The following is a 15,587-nucleotide window of genomic DNA, read 5'->3' as shown; positions in this document are numbered from 1 at the left end:
GTGTAGGGTTGAGCCGGGGAGGAGTTGTCCTGGCTAGTTTGTTCTTAATTTTGCCCTCTCTAAAACTTAAATTAATGAGGTTTCTTGTCCTTCATTTCTTTTCTTTTCTTTTTTTTTTTTTTTTCTTTTCTTTCTTTCTTTCTTTCTTTTTTTTTTTTTTTTTTGGTTTTCTTTTTTGAAAGTAAGATCAGTCAGTGCTGAAAGAGAAAGCTTTTTTAATGTTTTGGATCTTAAGAGCATTTTATAGTCTGTTCTTCCATCACACAGAAAGGAAATGTTTTTATTCGAAAGCAGAACAGTTCATTTACAGAACTGCATACTGTACCATTTTGGTAACTTTTTCCATTTGAAATTTAGAAGCCCTCTCACTTGGGACTGATGTAGTATTTGCTACTGATTGTTATTGGTGTTGTACAGACACATTTTACTTTTCTGTTTGCCTCAGGAATTGGATGAAGTAATTGATCACTAAAGAACTACAGTGCTGGTGAGATGTGTAAGGTGAGACTGCAGTTAAGAATGATTTCCCTTTTTCCTTTATTTTAATCAGTGCATAAGGGTCAGGCTGGGACTAAGTAATTTAATGGGACCCTCTTTATTTTCCAAGTATCTCAATCAGTCAAATGGGTCTGTAGGTAGGGCTAGCTTTAGAAAGGAAAAATGTGTCCAGCGTACAAAACTTTTAGGTTATTGCAGTGGTTCTCAACCATAGTGGAGCTCATCCAGAGCCAAATGTTATTTGCAGCTATCCCTGATCAGTATCTTTACCACCGGTAATTATATGTAAATTTCCTTGTGTAACTTTAATTGGATGTCTTAATTTCATATGTGTATTGGTGTCTATCACATACTCAACATTGAGTGTTAGTGATTGCTTATGTGGGTTTTCTATGTCCGAGTTACTGGGACTCTTGTTAAGAACACCCGTTCCATTGGAAAGATTGATTATAGGCATCAGTCATTCCTTTTCTTTTCTGAAAAAGTGGAATAGTATTTGTCTTTCCCATAGTTATTTTGAAATAAGAATGATAGTGTTGAATTTTGTTTAATTTATTAGGGATAAGATGGGTTTGTCATTATTTTCTGTTCATGTGGTGTGGGAATTTAAAGTGCTGCTTTAATCTAACTTCTAATGCTTTGGATTTGAAGGACATTATTGATAAAGTGTTAGTGTACAGTTAGTATTCTATAACAGGGAGGAGGAGAGGTTTGTTAATTTTACATTTTTCACAAGCAGTTTTCTCAGCTTTAAAAATATTATGATTTATTGAGAAAATGTAAAGTTATTAGGCCCGCTGCAGGTGTGTGTGTGTTTTTTTTTCCAAACAGGTATGGGTAACCTTTGGATTTTGAAATCCTCTCACAAAATTTTCCTATCTATTGGAACATCTGATTAAGAAGAATAAGCTGTGCTTTATTTTTTTCCAGATTGAGGCATTCTATTGACATTTGCCTTCCCCAAAACAAAAAACAAAAAACAAAACTTGGGAGAGGAAGGTGGACGTAAATCAAGATCCTTTTGTAAGTGCATATGCCACATTTGCTTGTGTTTGAAACTCAGTGCTTATGTGTATTATATATTTTTATTTTTATTTTTGGCAGAGCAGATGTGGATCTTAAAATTTATTTATTTCAGTGGCATATTCAATGCCTTAGACCTTCCAATCAGAACCTTTCCTTTTTATTTATTTATTTATTTGCTTAAATTTACAGATTACTTTGTGGAAAGGAACCAGTGATCTACTTCTTAGCCTATGGAGATGTTTATTTGTAGTCCAAAAATGAAATAATTAGAGGCATCTGCCTGGCTCAGTTGGAAGAGCATGAGATTCTTGATCTCTGGGTTGTGAGTTTGAGCTCCATGTTGGGTGTAGAGAATACTAAAAAAAGATAAATAAAAACTTAAAAAAATTGAATATTTAGAAATTGGTAATCTCTTGTGACTAGTGTTAATTTGGGTTGAATTATGTCAAGATATTTTCCACAATTTTTATGCATGTAGACCATGTGAAGTATTAGTAGTCACTTGAAAATGAAGTTAGTGGTTGGTTATCAAACAAGTTTGTACAAAAGTATTCTAAAATAGGAAATACCATATTATTAAAGGTTAGGGCTAGGTTGAAGACAGTGTCTTGTAGCCGAATAAAGACACAGCTTTTTTAGTCTATCCTTTTGGCTGAGAAGCTAGGACACTATTTTTAGGTAAGGCTGTAGTTTTGGGGCATCATTAAGTACCTCTCTGTCCGGTGGCAAACTTTGACTTTTGCCACTGTCAGGAAGATTTTTCATTTTCTAACATCAAAATTACTCAGTCCACATTGGAAAGTCAGTGTATATTTATGGACTGTCCAGTTTTTATTGAGGAGGGGAGCGATGCCGAAACAACAGGAGAGATCATTGCTACTTGCAGAGGGCCTTGTGTAGTTTAAAAATACATAGCATATTCATGAAAGGCTAAGAATATTACAGAGGGATCTACACATAAGTAGACCAGATCTTTTTTTTTTTTTTTTTTTAAAGATTTTATTTATTTATTTGATATAAAGAGCAAGAGAGCACAAACGGGGAGCAACAGAGGGAGAGGGAAAAGCACGCTCCCATTGAGCAGGGAGCCTAATGCGAGGCTCCATCCCAAGACCCTGGGATTATGACCTGAGCAGAAGGTACAGGCTTAACCAACTGAGCTACCCAGGTGCCCCAGTAGACCAGGTCTTATACATGCATTTTTATTCCCTGTTTATGAGGTAGTCTTGATATTAATATTCAATAAAAGTTAGTTTATAATTGTCAGACTGCATTTAAGATTCAGATACTGGCTCAGCACAAGAAGTATGGTTCTTTGCCTATTACTTCAGATGCATAGAGGATTTTGGGTCAAGTATATCAACTTGTTGATAAACAAGATAGGGTGAGGAACTACTTAAAAATTATAAGCCGCTGCCTTCGGCTCAGGTCATGATCTCAGGGTCCTGGGATCGAGTCCCGCATCGGGCTCTCTGCTCAGCAGGGAGCTTGCTTCCCTCTCTCTCTCTCTCTCTGGCTGCCTCTCTGTCTACTTGTGATTTCTCTCTGTCAAATAAATAAATCTTTAAAAAAAATTATAAGCAAATTGTTATGGTTATTTTCATAAACTTAGATAAGTGTACATTCAAATATAATTTGACTTCTAAGTAATAATTTGAGATGTTTTCTAGGAAAGAACTATGTTATGTGTGGAGAATGTGGCCACACCAGCTTACAGTTCATTTAAATTGATGGGTGTAGTCAGGATTTATGTAGCATTGGCTAGAAGCAACGTAAAATATAGTGAACCACTTCAGGAGTGGCTGAGATAATACTTTTGAGTAATCCTGAATTCAACAGAGTTAATATTCCTCTTTTAAAAATAATACTGTAGATGTAACATGAAGACTATTATATATATTAAATATATAAGTATGTATAATATAATTTTTAAAAGCTATCAATTGTCTAAAACAAATTGAAAGTTTTTCAACATACTGCCAGATAGTCATACCAACTTGTTTCCTTGTCTAAATTATACTGGGTCATTTTCTCTAAGAGCAGGAAGTTGTCTGGTAAAACCAGAGTTTGTATATTCATCTTGCTTTTGAGCCAGAAACCCCCTGATTCATCATTAGATCTTCAGAGAATGCATGGCATATTTTTTGACTGAACCATTCTGAAGTGTGAATGTTTGTGATTTTTTGTTATTTCTGTGCCATATTTTAGGTGTTCTCAGCACATCTGAATTTGCCTTTTTCCTTTCTTCTGTGGAAATTCTCCTTGTGGTAAAAATATTCCTGTAAGGTGAGCTTCCTGTCACTAGGCAATATGTATAATTAATATAGTTTTAAACAATTTTTTTATTTTTAAAGATTTTAATTACTTATTTGAGAGAGAGTGAGAGAGATCACAGAGGGAGAGACAGAAGGGGAAGCCAACTCCCCGCTGAGCAGGGAGCCCAACACAGGGCTTGATCTCAGGATTCCAAGATCCTGACCTGACCTGAGCTGAAGATAGACACTCAACCGACTGAGCCACCCAGGAGCCCCTTAAACAGTTTTTTTTTTTTTTTTTTTTTTTTTTTTTGGTGTGTGTGTGTGTGTAAGATTTTATTTATTTGACAGAGAGAGATTGCAGGTAGGCAGAGGCAGGCAGAGAGAGAGGGAAAAGCAGGCTCCCTGCTGAGCAGAGAGCTCGATGTGGGACTCGATCCCAGAACCCTGAAATCATGACCTAAGCTGAAGGCAAGAGGCTTAACCCACTGAGCCATCCAGGCACCTCTAAACAGTTGTTTTTAATACAAAAACTGATGTATGCTATGGTAAACAAAATTGAACAGTACTTAAGTACATAAAGTTAAAAAGATTTATTTAATATTTTTAAAGATTTTATTTATTTATTTGAGAGAGAGTGAGAGAGGGGAGGAAAAAGAGCATGAGGAGGAGGAGCGGCAGGCAGAAGGAGAGAGAGAACGGACTCCCTCTTCAGCAGAGAACCCCGTGCGGGACTGGATCCTGGGATCCTGACCTGAGCTGAAGGCAGTGCTTAACCGACTGAGCCACCCAGGTGTCCAGTAAAAAAAGATTAAAAAATAAGACTTTGTTCTTCTTTCCCCATCTTTAGTTGTGCTCCTCTGAGCTGACCATTAGAAAACAGTTGGTGTCATTTGGCTTCTGGAGGGTCTCTCTGTTGTGGTGTACACTAGTATTAGTGAAAGCAGAGGGAGAAGTCAAGGAAGGCCTGGGCAATGAACTAGTTCAAATGTTACGCAGGGTCCATTCTGCTCCTATTTCCTACGATGTTAAGTAATACTGATAATCTTTTTTTTTTTTTTTTTTTTTAGTAATACTGATAATCTTAAACTACCATCAGTTTAAGATAACTGTAATTAAGGGGCGCCTGGGTGGCTCAGTGGGTTAAAGCCGCTGCCTTCGGCTCAGGTCATGATCTCAGGGTCTTGGGATTGAGCCCCGCATCGGTCTCTCTGCTCAGCGGGGAGCCTGCTTGCTCCTCTCTCTCTGCCTTCCTCTCTCCCTATTTGTGATCTCTGTCAAATAAATAAATAAAATCTTTAAAAAAAAAGATAACTGTAATTGAATTGTTAGTGAAACAGTTAATTCCATTGTCAGATTGGTACAGGTTTGATTGTTGATATTTTAAGGAAATAAATATTTGAGAATCGAATTCGTATAATGTTAGGGCTGGGGTAACGGTGGTAATTACTGTCTGTAGAATTTTATGATAAACTGCACAGTATGTTTACTATAGGCTTTTTATAACTCATTATCTCTCCTTTAATTCTCATAACAACCCTAAGAGAGTTGTTATTTCCGTTTTGCAGAGGAGGAAATTTAGGCCAAATGTGAGCTAGCTAACAAATGTCATAAGACTGGTAAGTTGTGGTGCTAGTGTTTTGTCTTGGAGAGCCTGTGCTCTTTCCATTGTAATGTATTCTGCTACTTCTGTCTGGTCTGTTTTATTTTCCACATGAGGAAATTTAGGCCTGCAGAAGTCAAATGACTTGCCCAAGGTCACACAGCTAAGTAATAGCAACAATAAACCAAACTTCTATCTCTGGTCTCTTATCTCAGGACTTTTGGTCCGACTGGCTATGCTACATTTTACTGAAATACTATGGACCAAAAGACCATATGCCGTGAATACTGGATACAAGTGCTTCAGAACTGATACATCAGCAAAGGTGTTTTCTACTATGTATTTAAAAGCTTCCTTTTCTCTCTTTCAGAAATTATAAAGAGCTCTGATGGGCTATTTGGGTGATCCCCAGTGCAGTGAACTGCAGGTGAGTAAGGTTTAGGAGAGCTTTATTTAGAAAACAAGACCTTGGTAATGCCTGAGAAGGCAACAAGAGAGGCTTAATCTAGAGGGTGATTCCGTCCAGAAAGAATAAGGTGGGGGGGGGGTGCCGGTGATGCTGAGCAGTAGTGAGATGGAGGAAACCTGAGGATGCTGGTCCCGATGGATGGAATTGGCCACTCCTGGAACAGACTGGATGACGCTGAACAGAAGAGACTGTTTGCCGCTTTGTGGGAGTTTGTTTGGAGAGAAGTGAGGGTGGGTTAATCTTCCACTCTTGTTCTGAATGAGTAACCACATAGGGGCTCATCCGATCTGCATATGATTGGATCTTGAGAGGCCCTTCAGTTTTTGTGTCAACATTCTGAGTGGTAATCACCCTGTGCTCTGATGAACTTGGTTAAGTATGAATAGTTTGTTTACCCTGGTATCTGCTGCGTGTGTATTGTCATGAATGATCATATATATCTGCATTTTTGATACTGAGTCTAGATACTGAGAACACAGCAATAGAAACACAAGGTTAAACTTTTTTCCTAATGGTTCTATTTATTAGTCTTTCAAATTATTTATCTTTTGCTGAAATGCCCTTCTAAGAAAAGCAATGTAGTCTCTATTATTTCTGATTCACAGTAACTAAGTTTTTTGGTCCATTATTGTATCTTGGTCTTTCATTATTAAACTTAGACAATGGTGATAATACAGAAAAAACAATGAGAAGACTGCTTTAATGGCATCCTTGTGGGACATCAATGCTAAAAATTATGTTTTGATATGTTTTAATATTTAATAAAATGACTTGCTGTCCTGGCTTACGGACTCTGACTGCATGAGACTCCTGAGACACGGCCAGCTGCTTTTTACCCAACTTCTTTGTAGTTAAAGTAACTTTTCTTTTTTCTTTTTAACTGTACCTTGGTCTCCTGGCCCTTAGTTCCTTGATTTGTCTGTGATTCCATACTGCTTTTTAATTCTGGTATAGTCCACTACTCAGCAAGTTGGCTTTGAGAATCCTGGAAACCTTAATGTGACAGTACTATATACTTTCAGGGTTTATAATTGAATTTGGGCTTGGCTATTTGCTGATTGCTAAAGTAACACACAGTTGTAGGCATTCTTTGTTTTAGAGTTTATGTTATTGTTTTGCATGATTTGGGAGTTGAAAACAGTTGAGGTGGTTTGTTGGCCTTGGAAAGTGGGGGTCTGAGGGTGTCATAAAGAGGTCATTGTGATAAGGAATGCATGAGAGTTCTCAGTTAAGGCCAAAATGAACTGTAAAAGGGAGGGGTGAGCCTCTTCTTGAGGCTCTGCCAAGCTTGTATCATGGAACCCCTCTGTTTCCTCAATATAGCAGAACTTTCTTTTTAAAAAGTTCAGGAGAATAGGGCACCTGGGTGACTCAGTTGGTTGAGCGACTGCCTTCAGCTCAGGTCATGATCCTGGAGTCTGGGGATTGAGTCCTGCATCGGGACACCCCTGCTCAGCAAGGGGTCTGCTTCTCTCCCTCTGACCTTCCCCCCTCTCATGCTCACTCTCTCTCATTCTCTGTCAAATAAATAAATAAATAAATCTTTAAAAAAAATTTCAGAAGAATGCCTATTAAATAAATTGTTAAGATATTTAGATTATTACCCTAAAATGGTTGATTTTTTGTTTTGTTTTCCATTAAAATACATAGTTTTATATGTAAGCATATATAGGTATGTATATACACATATGTGTATTTTTTACTCATGTTAATTATGGTACATGTAATTTGAATTTTTTCTACTTACTAGATCATGGAACGTTTCCATGTTATAGGTGCCACAATTTAAATTTATATGCTTGCTTTTTTTTTTTTTAAGATTTTATTTATTTATTTGACAGAGATCACAACTAGGCAGACAGGCAGGCAGAGAGAGAGGAGGAAGCAGGCTCCGTGCTGAGCAGAGAGCCCAATGCGGGGCTCGATCCCAGAACCCCAAGATCATGACCTGAGCCGAAGGCAGAGGCTTAACCCACTGAGCCACCCAGGTGCCCCTATATGCTTATGCTATATGATTTATTTGTTGGAGAGACAGTGTGTGCACACATGTAGGCACGGGGAAGGGCAGAGGAGGAGGGAGAGGAGCAGACTCCCATTCATGTGAAGCCTGACCTGGGGCTCGATCTCACAGCCCGGAGTCACGAGCCAAAATCAAGAGTCAGATGCTTAATCGAATGAGCCACCCAGGTGCTCTTGTAGGAAAGGCTGCAAAATATTTCATGAAGTCATGCTCCCACAATTTACCTAATTCTTTCAGTGTTAGGTATTTATGTTGCTCCCTGGTTTTCACTTAATACTTTGCATTATTGTACATACTACTGGTTTTATTTTTTTCACTAATTATATTTCTAGGGTACATTTCTGAGTGTATTGTGTTAAATGGGATGAATGTTTTTATGGCTTTTTGTATATGTTGCCATACAGCTTTTCAAGAACGTTGTACCAGTTTTTACTTCTAACAGATAAAGGGATATACCTGTTTTGCCAGAGCTGGACAGAGAAATACAGTTTTTCATAAAAAGTTTTTGCTCATTTAGTAGTGTAAAGTGGCATTGCATTTCTTTGTTCTGTAATGTTGAATTTTACTTTGAGTCTCTTTGTGGTGCATTGTTTGTGCATATCCTCTGTTATTTTATGCACTACGGTGTTGATGTGAGCTTTGGATGGTAAGGCAAGTGTAGCCAGCTAATAAACCAGTGGTTATTAAAAAGATAACCAGAACACATTCAGTGGAAACGTTCAAAGAGGTCTAGATGGTAAGTGATCTTGGAGGTAGTGGTTGAAAGGGAACACATGGGTTATTCTCACTTCAGTTCAGCAACTGTTTATTGGGCATCCACTGTGTACAGGGTGCTGTGTTGCGTCCTCTGAGTGTGTCCAAGTTATCATTGCAGTGTGTACCTGGTTGAAGGAGGAGCCTACTTGAGAATGCTTGAGGGCTGGCCGAGATAGCTCAGTTGGGAGAGGGTTAGACTGGAGAATGCTTGCGACTTGACTGGTGGGGACTCTGCTCTGGCTGCTGAAGGCCCTTTGTGACTGCTTGGAGGGTTGATTACAGCCTGGAACATCTTTAACTTGCCACTGTGCCTTTGCACAGTCTTTGAGAAGCTCTGTTCTGAGGAATACAAAGATGAGTAAGACGTATTTCCTACTGACAAGGAACGAATTATCTAGTAGGGAGATTAAAGGCACCAGAAAATGAAAGGACTAATAGGTGCTATAAAAGAGGTTCAGCCCCAGTGCTTAGTGGTTAAGGAGAGGGTGTTATACTGCCCCCTTGGGGAAATAAAGAAACACTTCAGCTGAAGAAGTGGTATTTAAATGGCATCACCTTGAAGATGAGAAGCAGAGGGAAGAAGAGGGCATTCTGGAGAGAAAGAGAGCTTGAGCAGAGGTGGGGGACTGGTGTTGGAAATGAGGTTGACCTCAGGAAACTGCATGTCCAAACCACTTGGACCCTGGGATGCATAAGGGAACATAGTGGATGTTGAGACGGCTAAGAGGTTGGGACTGAGTTTTGGAGGGTCTTAAGTGCCAGACTGATGAGTAAGATGGATTGGCAGTGAGGAGAGATAGAGAGGGTTTTGTTTGTTTGTTTTTTAAAGATTTTACTTATTTGAGAGAGAGAGAGAGAGAGACAGACAGAGCGTGCGAGAGAGCATGAGAGAGGGGAGGGTCAGAGGGAGAAGTAGACTTAACACCTGAGTGGGGAGCCTGATGTGGGGCCCAATCCTGGGACTCCTGGGACTCCGGGATCATGACCCAAGGCAAAGGCAGACGCTTAACTGACCGAGCCATCCAGGCGCCCAAGAGAGGGACTTCAGTTGTATTCATGGTAGTAGTCCAAGTAAGGGGTTATGAGGGACTGAATTGAATCTGTGGCATTGGGGATGAAGAGGAGTTAGTGGATTAAGGAGATATTTTGGAGGCTGAGCAGAGAGACGTGGTAACTGATTAGATAGGAGGGGAAGGGAACAGTCAGTTCCATGTCTCAAGTCAGAGATGATGTTGAGGTGTGCATGCTCAGGCGGCTGGCAGAATTAGGCATCAGGAATAGGGAAGTCAGGAGGAAGAACAGGTCTTCGGGGTTTGGAATAGAGGAAAGATGAATTTGGTTTTGTTTGTTGAGTTCAGGGAGTAAGGAGAAAGCTGAAATCAGAATTTTAATCTTAGAAGGAACAGAGGAGGAAGTTTGGGGCCCAGAGGTACTAGAGGAACCAGTGAGGTCTCCTGCTTAGTAAAGCCAAGCACGAAGGAAGCTTCCCGATTCCCAGTCCGGTGTTCTCGTCCCTGCCTCTCACTGCAAAGTGCTGAAGATTCTCACGTGGCGTGTTTTCCTCACACTGGGATGTGCTCAGTAGAAGCTGGAAGTGGCAGAGTTTATGTTGCAGAATGAGGACTTTATCTTTTGGAAAATTTCTTTTCGAAAAAATTTTTTTTTTTTTTTTTTTTAAGATTTTATTTATTTATTTGACAGAGAGAAATCACAAGTAGATGGATAGGCAGGCAGAGAGAGAGAGAGAGAGGGAAGCAGGCTCCCTGCCCCGCTGAGCAGAGAGCCCGATGTGGGACTCGATCCCAGGACCCTGAGATCATGACCTGAGCCGAAGGCAGCGGCTTAACCCACTGAGCCACCCAGGTGCCCTCGAAAAATTTTTTAAAAAAGATTTTATGTGTCTGAGAGAGAGCACAAGGGAGGGGGAGGAGCAGAGGGAGTCGGGGAGGCAGAGCCCCACGTGGGGCACAGGGATCATGACCTGAGCCAAAGACAGACATTTAACTGACTGAGCCACCCGGGCGCCCCTTAGTTAAAATTTTTTATTATGGAACCTTTCAAAGGTTCCACATGAAGTGGAAAAAGAGTATAATCAGTCCCGCGGTACCCATTGCCCGACTCGAACAGTTGTTTGTGTTATGTCATGTTTCTTCCCTCCCCATCAGTTACTTTATTTTTTATTTTTTTAAATAATTTTACTTATTTACTTGACGAGAAAGATCACAAGTAGGCAGAGGCAGGCAGAGAGAGAGGGGGAAGCAGGCTTCCTGCTGAGCAGAGAGCCGGATGCAGAGCTCCATCCCAAGATCCTGGGATCATGACCCGAGCTGAAGGCAGAGGCTCTAACCCACTGAGCCACCCAGGCGCCCCCCTATCAGTTACTTTAAAGTAAATGGGAAGATGAAGTGTGTTGGTAACCTTGAACTTGGTGCATTTGCAGGTAGGGAGAATTTGAACAGTTTCGTAGGGTATGTTTTGAGCTACGTGGGTATGGTCTAGAGGGAAAAGAAGTAGGATTAACTTCCAGAATTATGTTCTGCCTCAGATTTTGTGTTTTGGGCAAATCACTTAAGTCTTTTGATTCTTGGTTTGTCTGTGATATGGAGATAAATGATACCAGCTTTGCAGAATCACCTGAGCTAAGATAGGTGTTAAAAAACCCCCAATGCTCTATGAACTCTAAACTTTGAAGCTAAACTGATGCAGGTTTTAGTTGTCAGTAATAACAAAAAGGTAGTGCTGTTTTACTTTGGGATTCTGTGTTGCTGGCATAAAATATCTCATTCAACAAATTTTTATTTTTCAGCACATACTTATGTCAGGAACCTGGGGCTTCAGCAGTGAACAAAATAGACAAAATCCCAGCTCCCATGGAGCTCATATTCTAGATTTGTGAGCTAATGCTTTTGTTCCCCCCAAAGATTTTATTTATTTATTTGACAGAGAGAGACACAGTGAGAGAGGGAGCGTAAGCAGGGAGTGGGAGAGGGAGAAGCAGGCTCCCCGCTGAGCAGGGAGCCCTATTCGGGGCTCGAACCCAGGAGTCTGGTATCATGACCTGAGTCATAGGCAGATGCTCAGCGTCTGAGCCATCCTGGCGTCCTGTGAGCTAATGCTTTTATTATAGTGGGCCAGGCACTGTTCTGAGTACTTTTTTTTTTTTTAAAGATGTCAGTTTTTAAAAAAAAAGATTTTATTTATTTATTTGACAGACAGAGATCACAAGTAGGCAGAGAGGCAGGCAGAGAGCAAGGAGGAAGCAGGCTCCCTGCCAAGCAGAGAGCCCAATGTGGGGCTTGATCCCAGGACTCTGGGATCATGACCTGAGCCAAAGGCGGAGGCTTTAACCCACTGAGCCACCCAGGCGTCCCTGTTCTGAGTACTTTTATAATTCAATTTATTTTAATTCTTGCAAGAGTCCTGGGAGGTGGAGATTGTTATTATTCCTATTTTACAGATTTGGAGATCAAGGCAAATTTTTATGTAGATTGTCTCTGGTTGCAATGCCAGAATTGAAATTTAGGCAGATCTGTTTTTAAGCCTGTATACTCTTTTTTTTCTTTTTTTAAAGATTTTACTTATTTATTAGACACACAGAGAGAGATCACAAGTAGGCAGAGTGGCAGGCAGAGAGAGAGAGAGGGGGAAGCAGACCCGATGTGGGGCTCTGTCCCAGGGCCCTGAGATCATGACCTGAGCCGAAGGCAGAGGCTTTAACCACTGAGCCACCCAGGCGCCCCAGTTGTAGTCTTTCATAGGAAAATATTTTTCCTCCTGACTTATCATAGGCTTGATATTATCACTTTTCTTGGTTTCTTTGGATACAAATGACTGCCTCAATGGAAAGAAGTTATTTTTCTGCTGACACTTGGGCAGAATCCCTTCTTCAATGAATCCCCTTCTTAGAATTCTCTTTTACCTTTTCCTCCACTTCCCTTCCCTTATCCCAGAAAATTCTCTTCTCTGATCTGTCCTTTCCATTATTCCCAGTTCTCACCAACTGTGCTGTCCTTACTAGTCTCATCAGCTCCTCTGTCCTGAGAGAGTCTCTGCTTTCTGCCTTTGCCTTCTCCTCCCTAGCCTGCCTCTAGCCAACTGCTCTAGACTTGCACCCATGTTTTGGCTTTTCTGAATTTATGTAGTGGGACTAATTTTCCACCTTTGGATCTGGCTCTGAGCTCTCAGTTCCTCAGTGGTGGGGCATACTGGGAAATGGGCAGTAAGGAGTCCTTAGGTTTGCATCTGGATTAGGATATGGGCCTCAGTGCTTATAAGGAGGGTATCAAGACTTGTGTGTGTGTTTTCTGTAGAAATTTTGGCTAAACAGGCGTAAAATTACCATGTTAGCCATACAGGTCAGTGGCCGGAGGTACATTCACATTATTGTGGGACTGTCCCCACCATCCGTCTCCAAAACTCTTTCATTGCCCCAAACTGAAACTCTGTACCCATTAAACAGCACCTCTCCATTTCCCCCTCCCTCAAGCCCCTGGCAACCAGCATTCTACTTTATCTCACAATGAATTTGGGTATTCTAGGTCCCTCCTGTACGTACAGTCAGACGTTGTCCTTTTGTGTCTGCCTCTTTTTCACTTAGCATAATGTCTTCAAGGTTCACCTATATTATAGCATATGTCAGCATTTCCTTGCTTTCTGAGGCTAAATAATAAGCCATTTTATGTAAACGGCACATTTTTAATCCATTCATTTTTTTTTTTTTTAAAGATTTTATTTATTTATTTGAGAGAGAGGGCATGAGCAGGGGACAGGGAGAGCAGTCTCCCTGCTGAGCAGGGAATCCCACCCTGGGCTCAATCCCAGGACCCTGGGATCATGGCCTGAGCGGAAGGCAGGAGCCTAATGGACTGAGCCACCCAGGCGCCCCTCCATTCATCTGTTAATAGATACTTGGGTTGCTTCCACCTTTCCGCCAATGTGAATAATGCTGCTATGAACATGGATATACAAGTATTTGTTTGAGTCCCTGCTTTTAGTTCTTTTGGGAATTAACCCAGAAGTGGAATTGCTGGGTCCTGTGGTAATTCTGTTTTTAATTTGTTGAGGAATCACCATACTGATTCTATTTCCATAGTAGTAGCATCATTTTATGTGCCACTAGCAATGTGTTTCTCCACATCTTCACCAACACTTGTTATTTTCTGGTTTGTTTTTTCTTTTTGGGGGAGAGTGCATGTGCGAGTGAGATGGTGGGCAGGGGTGGGGGAAGAGGGGTAGAGGGAGAGAGAATCTCAAGCAGGCTCCACACCCAGAGTCCACCTTGGAGTTGATCTCACACCCTGAGATCATTTCCTGAGCTGAAACCAAGAGTTGGATGCTTAACTGACCTAACCACCCAGGTACCCCTGGATTAGTTTGGGTTTCAAATCACTTTTTTTAAGTTAAAGAAAACCATTAGTTTTATTTATTTCATAGAAATGTTTATGCGTATAGGAAAGTTGAAAGACTGGTATAGTCAACATTCAGTTGTTAGCATTTGCCCTAATTTACTTTCTCTCAATAGAAGTTTTTTTTTTTTTTTTTTCCCAGAGCCAGTTGAAAGTTAGTGGCAGACATGTTGGATGGTACTTCATTCATATGGGTTTGAATTATGCAGGTCCATTTATACATGGAGTGTTTACAGTAGAGTAAACGTATTCTCTGTCCCTTCTTCTTCCTTCTTTTTTTTTTCTTTTCTTTCTTCTTTCTTCTTCTTCTTCTACTTTTTTTTTTTTTAATATTTTATTTATTTATTTGACAGACAGAGATCACAAGTAGGCAGAGAGAGAGGAAGGGAGAAACGGGGAAGCAGGCTCCCCGCTGAGCAGAGAGCTTGATGATGATGACCTGAGCCGAAGGCAGAGGCTTTAACCCACTGAGCCACCTAGGCGCCCCCTTCTTTTTTTTTAAAGATTTATTTATTTAAGTAATCTCTACACTCAGCATAGAGCTTGTGATCGAGACTGGCATGCTCTACTTGACTGAGCCAGCCAGCTGTCCCTCTTGTGATTCTTTTTTTTTTTTTTTTTAAATTTTATTTATTTATTTGACAGAGAGAGACACATAGTGGGGGAGTGGGAGAGGGAGAAGCAGGCTTTCCCCCTGAGCGGGGAGCCTGATGCAGGGCTTCATCCCAGGACTGGGATCATGATCTGAGCCAAAGGCAGCTGCCTAATGGCTGAGCCACCCTGGCACCCCTCTTGTAAATCTTATATTTATTTTTATTTTAAAAAAAGATTTTATTATTTATTTATTTGTCAGAGAGAGAGAGAGCGAGCGAGCACACAAGCAGGCAGAGTGGCAGGCAGAGTCAGAGAGAGAAGCAGGCTCCCTGCTGAGCAGTGAGCCCGATGTGGGGCTCGATCCCAGGACTCTGGGATCATGACCTGAGCCGAAGGCAGAAGCTTAACCGACTGAGCCACCCAGGCGCCCCACTTGTGATTTTTTTAATAATCTCTTTTCTCTAGTTTACTTAATTCTAAGAGTACATTGTATAACATACAAAGTATGCATTAACTGACTGTTAGCAGTAAGACTTCTGGTCAGCACTAGGTTATTAGGAGTAAGGTTTTTGGGGAGTAAGAGTTATACACAGATTTTTGACATCATGGGGGTCAGCAACCTGATGGTCAACTGTATCTCTAAAGTATGAGGACATTTTTCTTCATAAACATTATATCATTATCACACCTAAGAATTCAGTAATGCTAAGGGTTTTACTATCAGATATCAAGTCTATGGATGTTTCCCCATTTGTCCCCAAAATGTATTTTATTTCTTTAGGTTACTGTGTCTCTTTAGTTTTTTTTTTTAATTTTTATTTGTTTATTTGAGAGAGCATGTGAGAGCTGGGGGAGGGGCAGAGAGAGAAAGAGAGGGAAACCCAAGCAGAGCTTGGAGCCTGTTGGAGGGGATGATCCCAGGACCCTGAGATCATGACCTGAGCTGAAACCAAGAGTTGAG

At 40.7% G+C, this 15,587-nt stretch overlaps 1 protein-coding gene across 9 annotated transcripts in view; it reads left to right on the top strand.

Annotated features, from left to right (window-relative positions):
* HELZ (helicase with zinc finger) overlaps positions 1-15,587 on the top strand; it is a 186,075-nt gene that overhangs the window by 21,354 nt on the left and 149,134 nt on the right. For 5 of the 9 annotated variants that reach the window (XM_059149520.1, XM_059149525.1, XM_059149519.1 and 2 more), the window contains exons 2-4: positions 446-501; positions 1,429-1,521; positions 5,753-5,809. The gene's annotated coding sequence lies outside the window, so the exon portion shown is untranslated. The remainder of the gene's footprint in view (positions 1-445; positions 502-1,428; positions 1,522-5,752; positions 5,810-15,587) is intronic. The other 4 variants (XM_059149522.1, XM_059149521.1, XM_059149523.1 and 1 more) reach the window with 3 other exon arrangements.

The sequence above is a fragment of the Mustela lutreola genome, chromosome 15 (genome assembly GCF_030435805.1).
Source record: "Mustela lutreola isolate mMusLut2 chromosome 15, mMusLut2.pri, whole genome shotgun sequence".
Taxonomy (NCBI): Eukaryota; Metazoa; Chordata; class Mammalia; order Carnivora; family Mustelidae; genus Mustela; species Mustela lutreola.
Note: the sequence above shows the minus strand (reverse complement) of the source record. Positions and strands in the feature narration are given on the sequence as shown.